General features: G+C 40.8%; 1 protein-coding gene across 1 annotated transcript in view; it reads right to left on the bottom strand.

The window, feature by feature from the left end:
- LOC122559039 (protein FAM107B-like) overlaps positions 1–17,961 on the bottom strand; it is a 208,513-nt gene that overhangs the window by 164,061 nt on the left and 26,491 nt on the right. The gene's annotated exons all lie outside the window — the stretch shown is intronic.

Below are 17,961 nucleotides of genomic sequence, written 5' to 3' on the forward strand. Positions count from 1 at the left end.
CCAAGAAATGACAATACAGCTCTGAGTAAAGATGATGTGTGGCTCAGGTGGGAACTTGCAGGTAGTGGTAATTTCCCTAGGATGTTGCTCGTGGGGGATTCAGTGCTGGTAATGATATTGACAAGGATGAGGGGTAGGTTCACTTTTGTTGGAGATGGTGCAGGTGTCGGACACAGTGAAAAGCAACAAGTGTGTAAATCTTTATTTATATGCCACCGCCAGGCAGAAAGGAAACACCCAAGTGGCCAGTGACAAGCAGTGCCTTTCACATTAAAGGGCAATGCTGTGTGATCAAACAGTGAAGGGGAGAGATTAAATCAAAATAGAGCTGGAGGGGGAAATAATACAGTCCCCTCCCTGCAGGGTGCTCACCTTTCCCTGAAGATCTCAAGGGTGTTGGTGGACACTGCGTGCTCCTTCTCCAGAGACACCAGGGTGGAGATGGTCATTACCTGGAATTTGTCAGGTGCAAATGATATTTGCCACTTAACAGCCCAAGTCTGGAATCTATCCAGGAGTTGCTGCATATGGAAAGACTGCTTCAGTGTCTGAGGAATCGTGAACTCTACCGAACATTATACAATCATCAGTAAACACCCAATGTTGACCTTATGATGGAGGGAAGGTCATTGAAGAAACAACTCAAATGGCTGGGTCTGGAACATGACCCTGAGGAACTCCTCCTGCTTCTGGGCTAAGATGTTGACCTTCAACAGTCAACTATCTTTCTTTGTGCCATGTATGATTCCAAACAGCTGTGAGCTTTCTCCCTGATTCCTATTAATTCCAGTTCTGCTAGGTCACAGTCTGTCAAAAATGGCTTTGATGTCATAGGCAATCACTTACACCTCAACTCTGGAATTCTGCTCTTCTATCTATGTTTGAACCAAGCTGCAATGAGGTCAGGAGCTGAGTGAAAATGTGAGGGTTAAGGGTGAATGGGCAAGAACATGGCAGATGGAACACAATGTGGAAAAAATGTTGAAGGTACAGATGTACAGACCATTTCTTAAATGGCAAAAGGTTGAAACATGTGGATGTACAAAGGGGCTTGGCTGTCCTTGTCTATAAGTCACTGAAGGCTAATGAAATGTTATTCTTTATTTCAAGAGGACTTAAGTACAGGAGTAGTGAAGTATTGCTTCAATTGTTTAGGAGCTTGGTTGGACTGTACCTGGAGTATTGTGTGCAGTTTTGGTCTCTTTACCTCAGGTGAGATATTTCTACCATTGAAGGAATGAAACCAGATGAACTAAGGTCATCAGGTTTGCTCCTCGGATGACGGCAACAGTCCTATGAAGAGAGATTGGTCAAACTGGGCCTGTATTGTCTACAGCTTCAAACAATGAGAAGTAATCTCATGGAAATTTACAAAATACAGATGCAGATTTGATGCTTCCCCTGTTTGGGGACTCTAAGACCAGGGGTCATTTCAAAAATAAACTACTGAGCTCCGAGACGAAGATTTTTTTTAAGTTAGAGGACTGCGATGCTTTGGAATTCTCTACCTCAGAGGGCTATGGAAGCTTGTCTTTGAGTTTATTTCAGGGAGAGAGTAATGGCTTTGTGATTACAAATGGCATCCAGGATCATGGGTTGGATAAAAGGCATTCAAATGTTCTTTTAGCCGTGATCGTATTCAATAGCAGAACAGATTTGACTGGTTGAATGATCTACTGCTTTCCAATGCTCCTAACAGTAATCACAAAGTGGAACAAAATATACAAGAAGAAATAGTGGGTGCTTGTGATAAAGAGATGTAAATAATCATGGTGACTTAATCTACATATGAACTGGAAAAATCAGATTGGTGAGTTCACAGATGCATTTAAGATAGCTTCTTAGAGCAACATGTTTTGGAGTTGACCAGAGAACAGGTTATATTACACTTGGAATTATGTAATGGAACACAATTAATTAATTACCTCAGAGTAAAGATATCCCTAGGTAGCAGCGACCACAATATGATTAAATTTTATACCAAGTTTGAAAGGAAGCAGATTGGGTCCAAGACAAGTGATTTAAACCTTAATAAAGGCAACTATGTTGAGCTGAGCTAGCTGCAGTGAATGGACATACAAGACCAAGGGATAGATCAACAGAATTACAGAGTTAGATATTGAAAGATATATTTTAGAACACGCAGAAAAACTTATTCCTACTACAAAGAAAAATTCTAAAGGGAGGACCCATTACCTGTGGTTAACTAAAGTTAGGGAAAGTATCAAACACAAAGAACAAAGTATAACTCTTCAAAGATGAGTGGCACATCATGTCAGAATATAAAGACAGCAGAGAATGTTGAAATGATGCTTCTGGAGGGAGAAATTTGAGTATAATAGGAAGTTGGGTGAGAATGTAAAGGAAGAGTTTCTCCAAGTATTTAGAAAGAAGTGTCTTTAAACTCGATACTAACTATATTTATCTCCTTTTCCCACTCCAGGCCTTTTGTGTTTCTCCAGTGCTTTCTGTTTTTATTTCAGATCTCCAGCATCTGCTTTCATTGAAGTAAAGTAACTGTTAGTGATTGGAAGAGTGAGGACGGGTTTTTAACTGTAGATAACAAAATGAAAGGAACAATTATTTTGTTTCTGTCTTCACAGAGAGAATACAAAAAAAATTGCAGGAATAATTGTAAATCAGTAGGTGGAAAGAAGAGAGAAACGTTGTGAAAATACAGGCACGAGGGAAGTGGTACTAAGCAAGCTGATGCGGAGATGGGCTGGCAAGTCTCCGGGAAGAGGGTGGCTAATGAGGTAGTAATGTTTTGATGTTATTTTTCCAAAATTCCAAGATTCAGGAAAGGTTCCATTAGACTGGAATTTAGAAACATAAACCCTCTGTTCAAGAAGGTAGGGGTAGAAAGCAGAAAACAAGTGCAGGTTAGGTGAATTGGTCATGCTAAATTGCACATAGTGTTAGGTGTAGGGGTATGGGTCTGGATGGATTGCTGTTCGGAGGATCAGTGTGGACTTGTTGGGCCAAAGGGCCTGTTTCCATACAGTAGGTAATCTAATCTAATCTAAAAGAAAACTATCGGCCAGTTAGCTTGATGTCTGTTGTGGGGAAGGTGTTAAGAATCAATTAATAAGGAGATTATAGCTATGCATGTAGAAAACCTCAAAATGATCAGAATGGATTGGCATGGTTTCATCGAAGGGAAATCATGTTTAACTAATTTATTGGAGTTCTTTGAAGAAGTAACATGCTCTCTGGATAAAGGGGAGCCAGTTGATGTAATATATTTGGATTTTCAGAAGACATTTTAGAAGGAGCCATAAGATAAAGGGTAGCATTTTAACATGGACAGAAGATTGGGTGGCTGGCAGAAAACAGAGAACTTGCATCAAATGGTCTTTGTTTGATTGTCTGGGTGTGCTTGTGGAGTCCTGCAGGGATGTGTGGCCTGAACAGTTTACAATTTACATCAATGACTTTGGATGAGGGGAGTGAAGGCATGGTAACTGAATTCACAGACGACGCCAACATAAATAGGAAACTATGTTGTGAAGAAGACATAGGATGCTGCAGATTAATATCGACAAATTGCACGAGTGGACAAACATTTAGCAGATGGAGCACAATGTGAGAAAATGTGAATTTGTTCACTTTGGCAGGACGAATCAAAAAGCTGAGTATTTTGCTAGTAATTAATTGGTAACAGGATGGTACTTAAACTCTTAAATCCCTCAGAGGGATTTAGGCATTCTAGGGCATTTGTCACAAAAGGTAATTTTGCAAGTGCAGCGTGTAATCAAGAAGGTGAAATGGACATTTATTCCTTCTTACGAAAGGAATTGAATATGAAGTGGGAATGCATTTCAGAATAGTTTTAAGAATGAGTTGGATAGATTTGTATTAGACCGGGGAATCGAGGGTTATGGTGGGTAGAGAAGAATGTGGAATTTGAAACATCAAACAGATCAGCTAGGATCTTATCATGTAATGGCACAGGCTGAAGAGGCCAAATGGTTTACTTCTGCTCCTATTTTGTATACTCATATGTCTCCATGAGGAATATGCCTGGTCACTCCTACCAGTGCAGTATTGGACCAATGCATCTGCTACTGGTAGATTAGTGAGGACATGTTTAAGTAGAATTTTCCCTCTCATTGGTTCCCTCACCACTTGCCTCAGGTTCAGTCTAGCAGCTGTGGCCCTTAGGTCTTGACCAGCATCATTAGCAGTTTAGCTCCAAGAAATGCTTTGTGATGGACATTGAGGTTCCCCACGCAGAGTACATTCTTGACATTGTCACTCTCAGTTTTTTCTCTCAGTGGTGCTCAACTTGAGGAGTGCTGATTTATCAGCAGACAGTACTGGTTGGTAGTAATCAGCAGGATGTATCCTTGTCCATTGTTGACCAGATGTCATGAGCTTACATGGGGTCTGGAGTTAATATCTGGACTCCTAGGGCAAGTCTCTCCCATTTGTATACCACCGTGCACTCTGGCCCTTCCCCCACATTCAGTGAGTCTGTCTTGCTGATCGGACAGGAATGGTGATGTCTGAAACTTAGTCATATTCATGGAAGCATGCGTTACAGACAATGCCGGGCAGCTACTTCACTAGTCCATGGGACAGCTCTCCCAATTTTGGCTCGAGCTCATAGATGTTGGTATGGAAACTTTGTGGGGTCAACACAGCTGTGTTTCCAGTGCCTATATCCAAGTTTCTAAGTGGTCCATCCAGTTTCATTTCTTTAGAGCCATAGAGATGCACAGCATGGAAATAGACCCTTCAGTCCAACTCGTCCACGCTGACCAGGTATCCAAACCTAATCTAGCCCCATTTGCCAGCACCCGGCCCATATCCCTCTAAACCCTTTCTATTCATATACCCATCCAGATGCATTTTAAATGTCGCAATTGTACCAGACTCCATCACTTCCTCTGACAGCTCATTCCATACACGCACCACCCTCTGCATGAAAAAGTTGCCTCTGAAGTTTCTTTTATATCTTTCCCTTCTCACCTGAAATATATGCCCCCTAGTTTTGGCCTCTCCCACCCCAGGGAAAAGATTTTGGCTGTTCGCCTTATCCAGGCCTCTCATGATTCTATAAACCTCCTCAGGTCACTGTCAGCCTCTAATGCTCCAGGGCAAAAAAGACCCAGCCTATTCAGCCTCTCCTTATAATTCAAAACACCCAGTTCTGGCAACATCCCTGTAAAACTTTTATTTACCCTCTCAAGCTTAACCACATCTTTCCTATAGAATGGTGACCAGAATTGAACACAGCATTCTAAAAGCGGCCTCGCCAATGTCCTGTACAGCCACAGCATGACATCTCAACAGCATGACATCTCAGCATGACATCTCAATGATGGCAAACAATCTCCTCAACTATCTTCTTCAGAACACCAGGCTGTAGTCAGAGTTGCAGGGCCATATAGCATGCAGGGCCATATAGCATGGAAACAGATTCCCTGGTCCAACTAGTCCATGTCAATCACAATTCCAAATTAAACTGGTTCCAGCTGCCTATACTTGACCCATATTCCTCCAAACATTTCTTATCCGAATGTTTTTTTCTTTACAATTTGTAGCAGCATGGTACAACTCAGTGGGATCGCTGAATCTTTTCAGAGTCATCCATATTGATGTAAGTCTGGAGTCACTTGTAGGCCAGACCAGGTAAGGGTGGCAGACTTCCTTCTCTAAATGATATTAGATTCACCAAGGTAATGTGTATTCAGATAATATAGTGCAAAACACAGTTTTAATTAATTCCAAGCAGAATTTAATAATAATTACAATTACAAAGTATAGAACTTTCCTCCTAAATATGGATTGATTCAATATTATTTCACTTCCTCACCTTGATACTTGAATTCTCTGACAACTGATTGACTGCATAGAAATATATTCCTACTCAAGATTATAGCTCAGAGATTACATTGTTTGCTGTCCATTGTGGTCATTAACAGTCCTGAGGTGATCATTTATTGCAGTATTCATGCTAATAAGACTGCAGTGTAAATCACCATAATGTCTGAGCAAAATTATATTTTTCATGCTATTATCAGTCATTGTGTTGCACTTCCAATTTACTGTGCTGTTACCGTGGACATAGGTTCCTTTGAAATACTGCATTGTGGCAAAATTCCTTTGACATTCTATCAGTCAGTTATTTCATTGTGTCTCACCCACATAAAAATGTCAACACAAAAGGAAGCTTTATTGCTCATTGTGCCTTTTCCAGAGCTTGCTCTACATCAAAGCTAATCCAATTTATTTGTACCTTCAATATTTCTCTGTGTTATCCCTTCTTAAATATTGCATTTTAACTTTAATAATTACAAGTGATAATGTAAGATGATGCATGAAGGGCATATTGCTAATCTCTGTTTTTCTTCTAATTCTAATCTCAAGTTTATGCCATTCTGTTACCAATTAATTACTAGCAAAAAAAACCTCTTTGACTATGTTCTTTCTGAAACACCTACAAAATATTGAATATATTTCCTGGTTCTTCTCTGACATTCTTTGATCCAGTGAATACAGCTTAGTTTTCCATGTCTTTGATGCTAGTCAATTTATGTTGTTCTCTTTCCATGAATTTAGTTCTATAAAATGTAATGCAAGGACAGCAAAAATTGGAAAAGTTTATTGCAGTACATTAACATTAATCACAATTCAGTATGTATTTTTAGAGCAGATTTAGACTCAACATATGCACAATTTGTTCTCTGTAATGCTATCTATTTGGTGAAATCAATTGTTATTGAAGTCATTAGAGCATAGATATTCCATCTCAATTAATTTCACTTTCTTCATGTGAATAATGGAAAGAATGCAGGCACTTGTTCCATGAAGATACTGGCCAGTTTAATTTGGTTTACATAACTCTGCATTTCAATATTTCAGTTCAGTTTCTGTTGTCTCACATTGCAACACTCTGGTTAGTAGGGCCAAAATTCCTGTACTTTGATCTAGCCATATGCTCCCAAGCAAGCTACTCCAGTACAGCAGCAACACTGATATCCACCTGACAGAGTGGAAAGTTGACTAGGTATTCCGTACCGAGAGCAAGTAGAACCACACATTTTGGTCAATGAGCACCCAGTTAGCCTTGCTTCAGCAGCAGTAAGGCATTATAAAAGTATTGTCAACTGTGCTATCAAATGATATAGCACTTCAGTCTACCCTATGTATAGGGCAGGTGTCAGAAGATGAGAAAGTGGCAAATATAACACCTTGTTCAAGAAAGGGTTCAAAGGCATTCCTAGTAACTACAAGTTAGACAGTTAAATTCCATGTGGGGGCAGTGGCTGGGGTGGGGGATGCAAGTCTAATATAGACATTATGGTTCTAATGAAGAATCACTGGACTCAAAAATTTAATTCTGTTTTCTCCCCACAAATTCTGCGTTTCTCTGAGCAATTTCTGTTTTTGGTTCAGATTTCCAGCGTCTGCAGTTCTTTGTTTTATTATATTATTGACATTATAGCATTCATCTAAAGAATGTGCATCGACACACAGACCTTGGAGTTCATGGGCATATATTTTTGAAGGTAGTCACACTGTGTGGGATGTATTAAGTCAATGGAAGTCTTAGGATATAGAGATAAAAATCACACAACACCAGGTTGTAGTCCAACAGGTTTAATTGGAAGCACACTAGCTTTCGGAGCATCGCTTCTTCATCAGGTGATAGTGGAGAGCTCAATCCTAACACACAGAATTTATAGCAAAAATTTACAGTGTGATGTATTTTTGCTATAAATTCTGTGTGTTAGGATTGAGCTCTCCACTATCACCTGATGAAGGAGCGACACTTCAAAAGCTAGTGTGCTTCCAATTAAACCTGTTGGACTATAACCTGGTGTTGTGTGATTTTTAACTTTGTACACCCCAGTCCAACAGCAGCATCTCCAAATTAGGATATAGAGCTACTGTCATCACCACATTCTTGTAATGCGGAGAGACATGGACTGTGTTTCAGAGACACAAGAGAGAGCCAAAGAAATTTTGACAGCAATGCTTCTGAAGATCCATTGAACAAATGTTAGTTTACTTATTGATGACAGCCACAAAACCAATCAGGCAAAATGCCTCCAAAATCAACTTCACTGAATCTGACAAAGCTCTGCCTAGATCACAACCAAAGTAGCTCCCTGTCCTGGTCACCACCATGTTTAGGAAGGAGCTTTACTGCAGCTTGCTTCCATTAAGTGATCATATGATAAGTTACTTCAGAGATGAACGATAGGAAAATGTCAACAACAAGTTGATCATAGTAATTGCCAGCGTGGCTCTGGTCTCAAGCAATAACTTCAAGTTAGTCAATTTAACAGCTGTGGGAGAGGGGGTGTTAGTCTAATATAGACATGATAGCATGAGTCTAAATTCTTATTAGTTTTTAGTTTAGATCAAGCTTGCTGCAGGAAGCATCTCTTGAAATGTTGTAAAAGAGTTCAACCCTCTGGGAACCGCAAAACTCCAAGAAAAACCATAGAATCCCTACAGTGCAGTACAGGCCATTTGGGCCATTGAGTCTGCAATGATCCTCTAAAGAGCATCTTACCCAGACCCACTCCCCTACCCTTATCCCCACAACGCCGTATTTTACAGTGGCTAATCCATCCAACCTGCACATCACTGGATCCTATGGGGCAATTTACCATGGCAATTTACAATTTACCATTTTACAGTAGTCAATGTACCCAACCTGCACATCACTGGACCCTATGGGGCAATTTACATTGACATTCACATTGGAAAAAGGGGATGTTAGCGACAATGGAAATACAGGCTACAAGATTATATGGATTGAGATCGACAAAGAGGAGGTTTTGGAAGACCTGAAAATAGATATCACCCCTGGGCTGGATGGGATTTATCCTCAGATTCTCTGGGAAGCCAGGGAAGAAATTGCAGAGCCCTTGGCTTTGAGCTACATGTCATCATTGTTGACAGGAGTAGTGCCAGAAGACTGGAGGATAGCTAATGTTGTTTCCTTGTTTAAGAAGGGGAGTCTGGATAGCCCGGTGAGCCTTACTTCGGTTGTGGGTAAGGTGTTGGAAAAGGTTATAAGAGATAGGATTTATAATCATCTGGAAAGGAATAATTTGATTAGGGATAGTCAACACGGTTTTGTGAAGGGTAGGTTGTGCCTCACTAGCCTTATTGAGATCTTTGAGAAGGTGACAATACATGTTGATGATGGTAAAGCGGTTGATGTGGTGTATATGGACTTCAGTAAGGCATTTGATAAAGTTTCACACGGTTGGCTATTGCACAAAATACATATTTTCAGGATTGAAGGTGCTTTAGCTATTTGAATCAGAAATTGGCTAGCTGAAAGAAGACAGAGGGTGGTGGTTGATGGGAAATGTTCATCCTGGTGCTCAGTTACCAGTGGTGTGGTGCTAGGATCTGTTTTGGGGCCACTGCTGTTTGTCAGTTTCATAAATGATCTGGATGTGGGCGTAGAAGGATGGGTTAGTAAATTCGCAGATGACACGAAGGTAGGCAGAGTTGTGAATAGTGCGGAAGGGTGTTGTGGGTTACAGAGGGACATAGGTAAGATGCAAAACTGCACTGAGAAGTGGCAAATGGAGTTTCTTGCAGAAAAGTGTGAGGCAGTTCACTTTGGAAGAAATAACAGGAATGCAGAATACTGGGCTAATGGTAAAATTCTTGGCAGTGTCGATGAACAGAGAGATCTCAGTGTCCTGGTGCACAAATTCCTGAAAGCTGCCACACAGGTTGATAGGGTTGTTAAGAGGCATATGGTGTGTTTATGTTCATTGTTAGGGCGATTGAATTTAGGAGCCACAAGGTCATGCTTCAGCTGTACAAGACATGGGTAAAGCTGCGCCTGGAGTATTGCTGCAGTTCTGGTCACTGCATTATAGGAAGGATGTGGAAGCTTTGGAAAGGGTTCAGAGGAGATTTACTAGGATGTTGCCTGCTATAGAAGGAAGGTCTAATGAGGAAAGGCTGAGGGAACTGAGGTGTTTTCATTGAAGCAGGAAGGTTTAGAGGTGACTTAATTGAGACATTTAAATAATCAGAGAGTTAGATAGAGTGGACAGTGAGAGCCTTTTTCCTCGGATGGTGAAGGCTAACACAAGGGGACATAGCTTTAAATTGAGGGGTGATAGGTTTAGGACAGACATTAGGGGTAGTTTTTTCACTCAGAGAGTAGACAATAGACAATAGACAATAGGTGCAGGAGTAGGCCATTCAGCCCTTCGAGCCTGCACCGCCATTCAATATGATCATGGCTGATCATTCCTAATCAGTATCCTGTTCCTGCCTTATCTCCATAACCCTGGATTCCACTATCTTTGAGAGCTCTATCCAACTCCTCCTTAATTCTCCTCATCTCTGTCCTAAATGGTCTACCCCGTATTTTTAAGCTGTGTCCTCTGGTTCGGCACTCACCCATCAGCGGAAACATGTTTCCTGCCTCCAGAGTGTCCAATCCTTTCGTAATCTGAAACGTCTCAATCAGATCCCCTCTCAGTCTTCTAAACTCAAGGGTATACAAGCCCAGTCGCTTCAGTCTTTCAGTGTAAGGTAGTCCCGCCATTCCAGGAATTGACTTCGTGAACCTATGCTGCACACCCTCAATAGCCAGAATGTCTTTCCTCAAATTTGGAGACCAGAACTGCACACAGTACTCCAGGTGTGGTCTCACCAGGGCCCTGTACAGCTGCAGAAGCACCTCTTTGCTTCTATACTCAATTCCTCTTGTTATGAAGGCCAGCATGCTATTAGCCTTAGGAACAGCCTGACTGCAATAGTAGTAGACTTGCCCACATTAAGGGCATTTAAATGGACATTGGACATACATAAGGATAATAATGGAAAGGTGTAGGTTAGATGGGCATTAGATTATTTTCACAGGTCGGCGCAACATCGAGGGCCGAAGGGCCTGTACTGCGCTGTAACGTTCTATGTAATTTACCATGACAATTTACAATTTACCACTTTACAGCAGTCAATCCACTTAAACTGCACATTTTGGACTCTGGGAGGAAACTGGAGCACCCGAAGGGAATCCAGGTGAATGTGCAAACTCCACACAGTCAGTCAGTCAAGGCTAGAATCGAGCCAAGTCCCTGGCACTGTGAGGCAGGGTGCTGCCCCTATAGCGGTGATTGGACTTCTGGGATAGCCAACTTGAGAAGTGGAGAGGAGAGGTGGAGAGAGAGAGAGACAGACACAGCGAGAGAGAGAGAAAGAGAGAGACAGACACAGCGAGAGAGAGAAAACTCCAGAGTTACAAAATATTCAAACCAGGAGAGTTTTGACTCAAGGTCTCTACAATTAAGACAGTTGCGGTGCTTGGTGTGATTTGGGAGTCGACAATCATCGGACTGTTGGAAGACATTTAAAATGACAACTTTGCCAGAAGTAAGCAGAAAATCCAAGAAAGCAAAGCCCTTATACAGATATTTAAAAGAGTACTCAGGCCAAATGCTCAATCTTCCAATTTCTAACAAATATCTTGGGACATATATTGGGGTGTATGCCAAATGAGTGGAGAAGGATTGTTGAGTTAAGAAATTTGTTTTACAGTAAAAGCATTTGTTATCATTGTACTTGTAATATCGTTAATGTACTGACAATTTATAATGGAGTGTAATTACTAATTTTCTTATTGTGTGACTTTTATGAAATAAAATACATTGGATTTTAACTACCTACCTTGTGGCTTCATTCTTGCAGTAAATTTCTGGATTTTTAAGATTTAAAATAAAAGTTAACACTTTACTGGTCTCTATCGAGTTGGTGACATCTGAATGATAAAGATTGCTGGTACTGAGTGATGGAGGTTTTGTGACTTCAGCAGTAGTTGATGCTAATTGTGTAGCTGGTTGAATGTAGCATTTTATAGAATCATAGAATCCCTACAGTATGAAGGCAGGCCACTTGGCTCATCAAATCCACACCGACCCTCTGAATAGCATCCCTCCCAAACCCACCCCTAACCCTATCCCTGTAACTCTGCATTTTCCATGGTTAATCTTCCTATCCTACACAACCCTGAACACTACGGGCAATCTAGCATGGCCAATCCATGTAATCTGTTTGTCTTTGGACTGTGGGAGGAAAACGGAGCACCCGAAGAAAACCCATGCAGACACAGGAAGAATGTGTGGAGTTTGCACAGATAGTTGTCCAAGGCTGGAATCGAAACTAGGTCCCTGTTGCTGTGAGGAGCAGTGCTAACCACTGAACCACCATGCCATACTGAAGATGCATTTACTTACCTTTACCATTCACACAATGTCATTGAAATTCTTATGCATCCAGATCCTGGAGGCTTGACTCCTAGCATTGACTGTAAGGGTTATCTGTTTCCACAACCTTTTGAATGGGTATAAAGGGTATGTTTTGCCCTTGTGAATACAAAGGACACATCTCCTTCATTTCACCTGTCCACTCAGACTTCCAAAACAGTGTCCAAATACATTGGAACTTGATATTCTGCCATTCCCATTCTTTCCTAAATCCCTGTGCAACCATAATTTCTAATTATCCAGTGAACCTCCTTTTTTTAAGGTATTTCTGTTAGCTTGGTGCAGTGCAGGTTAGTCTTAAGCGGTGTTAGCCACTCACAATATTAGCTCCCTTCATGACACACCCAATTATTAAACAGCGTGGTTAATGCTGGCTGGAAAGTTGGCCAGCCATACGCATTTCAATGAGGTGGAGTGGATCCCTGCACCTATCTTTGGGAGTATTGAATTTTGTCCTGATACAACGTAACCAAGAAGTGTTGGTTAGGAAAGGAAACTGAATGTGTGGGGTAGACAAAATAAAAATGGCATGTCATACTTAAGAGAGAAATGAAAGAAGAAGAAAAGGTGCAAAATAAAAATTAGCTTTTTTTTTCCAATGATTAAAATCTGAAGGATTTGCACAAGTTATCTTTCAATGCTCAAGAGATTGTTGTCAGGAATTAAGAATTGTGTCATGCTGTTAATAGTTTACTTACATTAACACAGACAAACCTTAACATTTTCTGGCCTGTTTATTGGATATCTACTCTTGAAGTACAGCAACCTAATGGTTTTCCATTCATTTCAACCCAGTCTCTTGGAGAGGTAATGACTTAGTGAAGGCTGTGGAGTGGACGACCATTGCTTCTCCTACAACAATTTAATGAATTCTTAGTTTACTTACATGCAGTCACTTGATAGCTGTTGTCCAATTGAATCGTTAATGGTGAGAATTGATAAACTCGTTGCTATTTTTATCACAAACTCTGGACTGCTGTTTCCTCTTCAACACCAGAGGCTTTATTCCCCTTCTTAGTCAATAGTCCCTAATATTGCTGCTTTCCTGATAGTTGTAAATCACATTGGAATGGAATTCTGCAGCTGTGAATAAATGTCTGATTCTTAGCTATGACACCATCCCCATTATATCCATGAATATGTTTTTAAATGGCAACATAACATGCAGTGCACAATTTCTCAGGAGCTATGGGTCATGAGAAGGTAAGAAATAGGAACAGAACCAGGCTTCATTATCCAGCAAATCTCTTCTGCAGTCCAATGAGATGACACTGAACTTTTAAATCAACTCTACTCTCCTGCCCTGTTCCCATTTGCTTCATTTTCTTTTGGATCCAAAACAATATTGACTTTGGTTTTGTAGACACTCAGTCAACTCAATACTCAAGCACACCAAAGAAGCATCTTGCTCTGAGTGAAGAGGTTTCTTGTCATCTCAGTGCTAAATGACCAACTCCTTATTCTGAAACTGCATAAAGAGCGGGCTAACACCGCTTAAGACCAACCTGCACTGCACCAAGCTAACAGAAAATATTGGGTGACAAGGCAATGTCATTAAGCCAGTCTCAGAAATAATGGAAGGTGAACAGATGCCAAAATCAGAAGCCTGTCTGCCATTTTGAAATGGCCAATTAACAAGTTATTAAGCTTGTTAAAGAGCCACTTGTGCACAATCTTTTGTGGCATTTCTCATGCATCAGATGGGAAAATATTAAGAAGTGCTTTACGGTAGCTTGTAGAGGAATGCCAAGAGGGCAGGAGTAAAGACCTGTCACTAAAATCATGCATAAAGGAGCAGATTCCGTTTGTGAACATGACAACAATGTCTTTGTGATTTTTGACTACATTTATTGCAGTTTCTGAGTTGGCCAAAATAGAGAGATTCAGAGAGACTAGGGGGTCTTTAAACTTGTAGCTGTTACTGAATTCTGTTTACCATTCTATAGATAATAACCTTTGCTAAACTCCAGATTGGGGTGAGACCACTGTCGCACTGATAACTGCCTTCCCACTAGCCACTGTTGCACTGATAACTGCCTTCCCACTAGCCACTGTCACACTAATAACTGCCTTCCCACTAGCCACTCGCACTGATAACTGCCTTCCCACTAGCCACTGTTGCACTGATAACTGTCTTCCCACTAGGCACTGTCGCACTGATAACTGCCTTCCCACTAGCCACTGTCGCACTGATAACTGCCTTCCCACTAGCCACTGATAGAATGTCCAGCATTTGATTAATTCAGATGAGATGGCTCACTCATTTTCCATTCTGCCTCCTTCATCTTGCTGGAAAGTCCAGCCCTCAAACTTGCTCAGGATGCTTCAGTCAGGATTTATAGCCATTCAACAACCACCCTGTCAAGCTCTTTCAGAACCTTTTCTGTTTCAATGAGATCACTTCTCATTTTTGTTGTGGAGAATATAGGCCCATTCTAATTAATCTTTCATCTTAAAACAGCCTTTACATCTAGTGAATTCTTTTTTGCACCTCCTCCTTAGATCAGAAGATCAAAGCTGCATAAATATTCTCAATGTTTTCTCACCAAATCTGCACATAATTGAAAGACTACCTTAATTTTGTATTCCCATCCTTTCCAATCAGGGTTTTGCCCTGCTAATCAGTTGTTCTACCTCTTTGCTAACTTGCTGTGATTGATGGGCTGCCATAACCCCCAATTACCACTGAATACTAACATTTACTCATCTCACATCTTCTTAAATGTTCTGCTTTGCTATTTCCTGACCAAAGTGGATAAGTTCATGCTATCTCACATTACATCATATCGGCCACATTTTTATCTAAACAACATAAACTATCTATATTCCCTTTGCTTATAACTTACTTTCTCATTAGAACCCTCATAAATAGGCAGAGCTCCTGCTTTCATTTCTGACATGTCCCATTTTTGCTTAGGGGAAAAGGGACTTGGGTTGATTGATTTTAAAAAATCTCAAACTCAGGAAGGTTTTTAGAACTTGGCATTGAGTTTCAAAATACCCTTTTTGACTGTTGTATGGATTTAAACTGCAGAGTGAAAGTTACAAATTGATGGAGTAGATGTAAATGCTCTTGAAAGTTGAATAAGGTCTGGTTGAGTATCATGATCTGAATTGTTAAAACTACCTTTTAAACATGACCAAACAGACAAATTCTCAGTGAAAATTAAGAAAAACACTCTGCTGGTCTACTTCAATCTAAATGTCATTTAGTTCAGGTTAGAAAATAAATTATCATTTGGATCTGCAGTTCTAATTTCTTTTTAGACATTTCCACAATGGCTATTATATCATTATGAATTCTTGGCTGAATTTCAGAAGGTATATTTATCTCATCTGAAATTCTGCGTTCACAGTTTGACTGGCAGTTTAAAGAGATGGAGGGTCAATAGACTGTGGGATTCTCTTCCCCAGCGAGCAACAGGTGCTGGATCACTGAATAAATTCAAAGATGAGTTAGACATATTTTTAATGAACTAGTGAGTAAAGATTATGGCGTCAGGGAAGAGAGTGGAGTTGATGCCATCAGCCATGTTCCGATGAAATGGCTTGGCTCAAAGGGCAGATTGGTTTCATCCTGAAACTGATTCTTGTGTTTATGTGTGTTTTCATGTAAAATACATTCCAATGTAATTTTACTGAGCTATTATTATTCAATTTTCTTAGTCTATAAACATATCTATCCCATTGTCAATGAATTCGATTATGCTTTAAATGTGAATAAAATGGCTATGTTGCATGAAATTGTTTCCAAGTTCCCATTTAAAACATTGGAACAATACCAACTGTCTATGCCATCAAGATAGGCTCATTGTTTTGGATTTCTTTTTGTTTAGCATTTTAATTTGACAATTTTTAAGGCAATTAAATCAAAGTCTACGGTAATACCTCTTAGTGAAGGTTCAGCTCTTTGATCCTTTGACCAACGTTTAACCCCTTTATTCACTTTGTTGAAATGATGTTGACATCATGCTGTTGGAAAAACAAAACACTACAATTCCTCTCTGGCTTTGGGGGAGGTGCCAGAGGACTGAAGGGAGTTATTCAAGAAGAGAGCAAAGGATGAACCAGGAAACTACAGGCTGGTGGGTCTAACCTCAGTGGTGAGGAAACTATTGGAAGTAATTCTTAGGGACACAATTAATCTGCATCTGGAGAGATGGGGATTAATCAAAAACAGTCAGCATTGTTTTGATAAAGGAGACATCATTTCTGACCAACTTGATTAACCAGGTATGTAGTTGAGGACAGTGCATTTGATGAGTCTAATAATTCAATAAGGTCCCACATGGGAGACTGATAGCAAAGGTAAGAGCCTATGGGATGCAAGGAATGTTTTCTAATTGGATGCAGAATTGGCGGGAAGGAGAGGGTGATGGTCAAGGGATGTTTTTGTAACTGGAAGCCTGTGTCCAGTGGGATTCTGCAGGGATCAGCATTTGGCCTTTTGCTGTTTGTGCTATATATAAATGATTTAGACTTGAATATCGGAAAGTTGGTCAGTAAGTTTGCGGATGACATTAGAATTGGTGGGTTGCTAAATAGTGAAGAGGATAACGTTAGTTTTACAGGAGGGTACAGACAGGCTGGTCAGATGGGCAGATAAGCAACAAATGGAGGTTAATCTGGATAAGTGTGTGGTGGTGGACTTGAGCAGGACAAACAAGGGGGTAAGTGAGTACATAGTGAACACCAAGGATGAGAGTGACCTTGGTGGTCATGTTCACCCTTCTCTTAATGTAACATGATAGGTAGATAAAGTGGTTAGGAACTCATATGGGATTCATGCCTTCATTGTCCAAAACATCGAATTTAAGAGCTAGAAGGTTATACTGAAACTGTATAAAACATTGGTCCACCACAACTAGAGTATTGTGTGGAAGTTCTGGCATCTACATTATAGGAAGGTTGTGATGGTATTGGAGAGTGTGCAGAGCTACTTTACCAGGATGTTGCCTGGACTGGAGAGTTTTAATAATAGAAAGATTGGATAGACTGGGGCGATTTTCCTTAGAGCAGAGAAGACTGAGGGATGACATGACTGAGATGTATAAAATTATGAGAGACATAGATAAGGCAGACAGGAATGTACTTTTCCCCTTGGTGGAGGGATCAATGACCAGGGGCATAGATTTAAGGCAAAGGGCAGGACGTTTAGAGGGGATGTGAGGAATATGTTTTCACCCAGAGGGTGGTGAGAATCTGGAACTCAGTGCCTTTAAGGGTGTTAGAGACAAAACTGATATAACACTTAAGGGGGCAAGGTGGAGTTTCTGGGGAGGGCGAAAGGTAGAGATTCGGGGGAAGGGGCAGGATGGAGCTTCTTGGGAGGGTGAGAGGGTAGGGTGGGGTTTCTGGGGAAGGGAGAGAGCAGGGTGGGGTTTCTGGGAGACTGGAATTTCTAGGGAGAGGGATGGGGAGAGGGCAAGGTGGAGGTTCTGGGGAAGGGCAAAAGCAAGGTGGAGGTTCTGGGGAGGAGTAGAGATTCTGGGGAGGAGTATGTTAGAGTTGCTGGGGTGGGGGAAGGGAAATGACGAAGTGTTCTTTGAGGGGAAGCCGGCAAGGTGAGGATCTGCTGCAGAGTTCTTGGAAAGAGCTGGAATAAAAAAAAACTCACGTTTTGACTTTGATTGAGAACGAGAGAATGCATCAGTCATGTAAACATCTACAAGATCGATTTAATGCACTAACTTGATAACCT

The sequence above is a fragment of the Chiloscyllium plagiosum genome, chromosome 18, assembly GCF_004010195.1.
Source record: "Chiloscyllium plagiosum isolate BGI_BamShark_2017 chromosome 18, ASM401019v2, whole genome shotgun sequence".
Lineage (NCBI taxonomy): Eukaryota > Metazoa > Chordata > Chondrichthyes > Orectolobiformes > Hemiscylliidae > Chiloscyllium > Chiloscyllium plagiosum.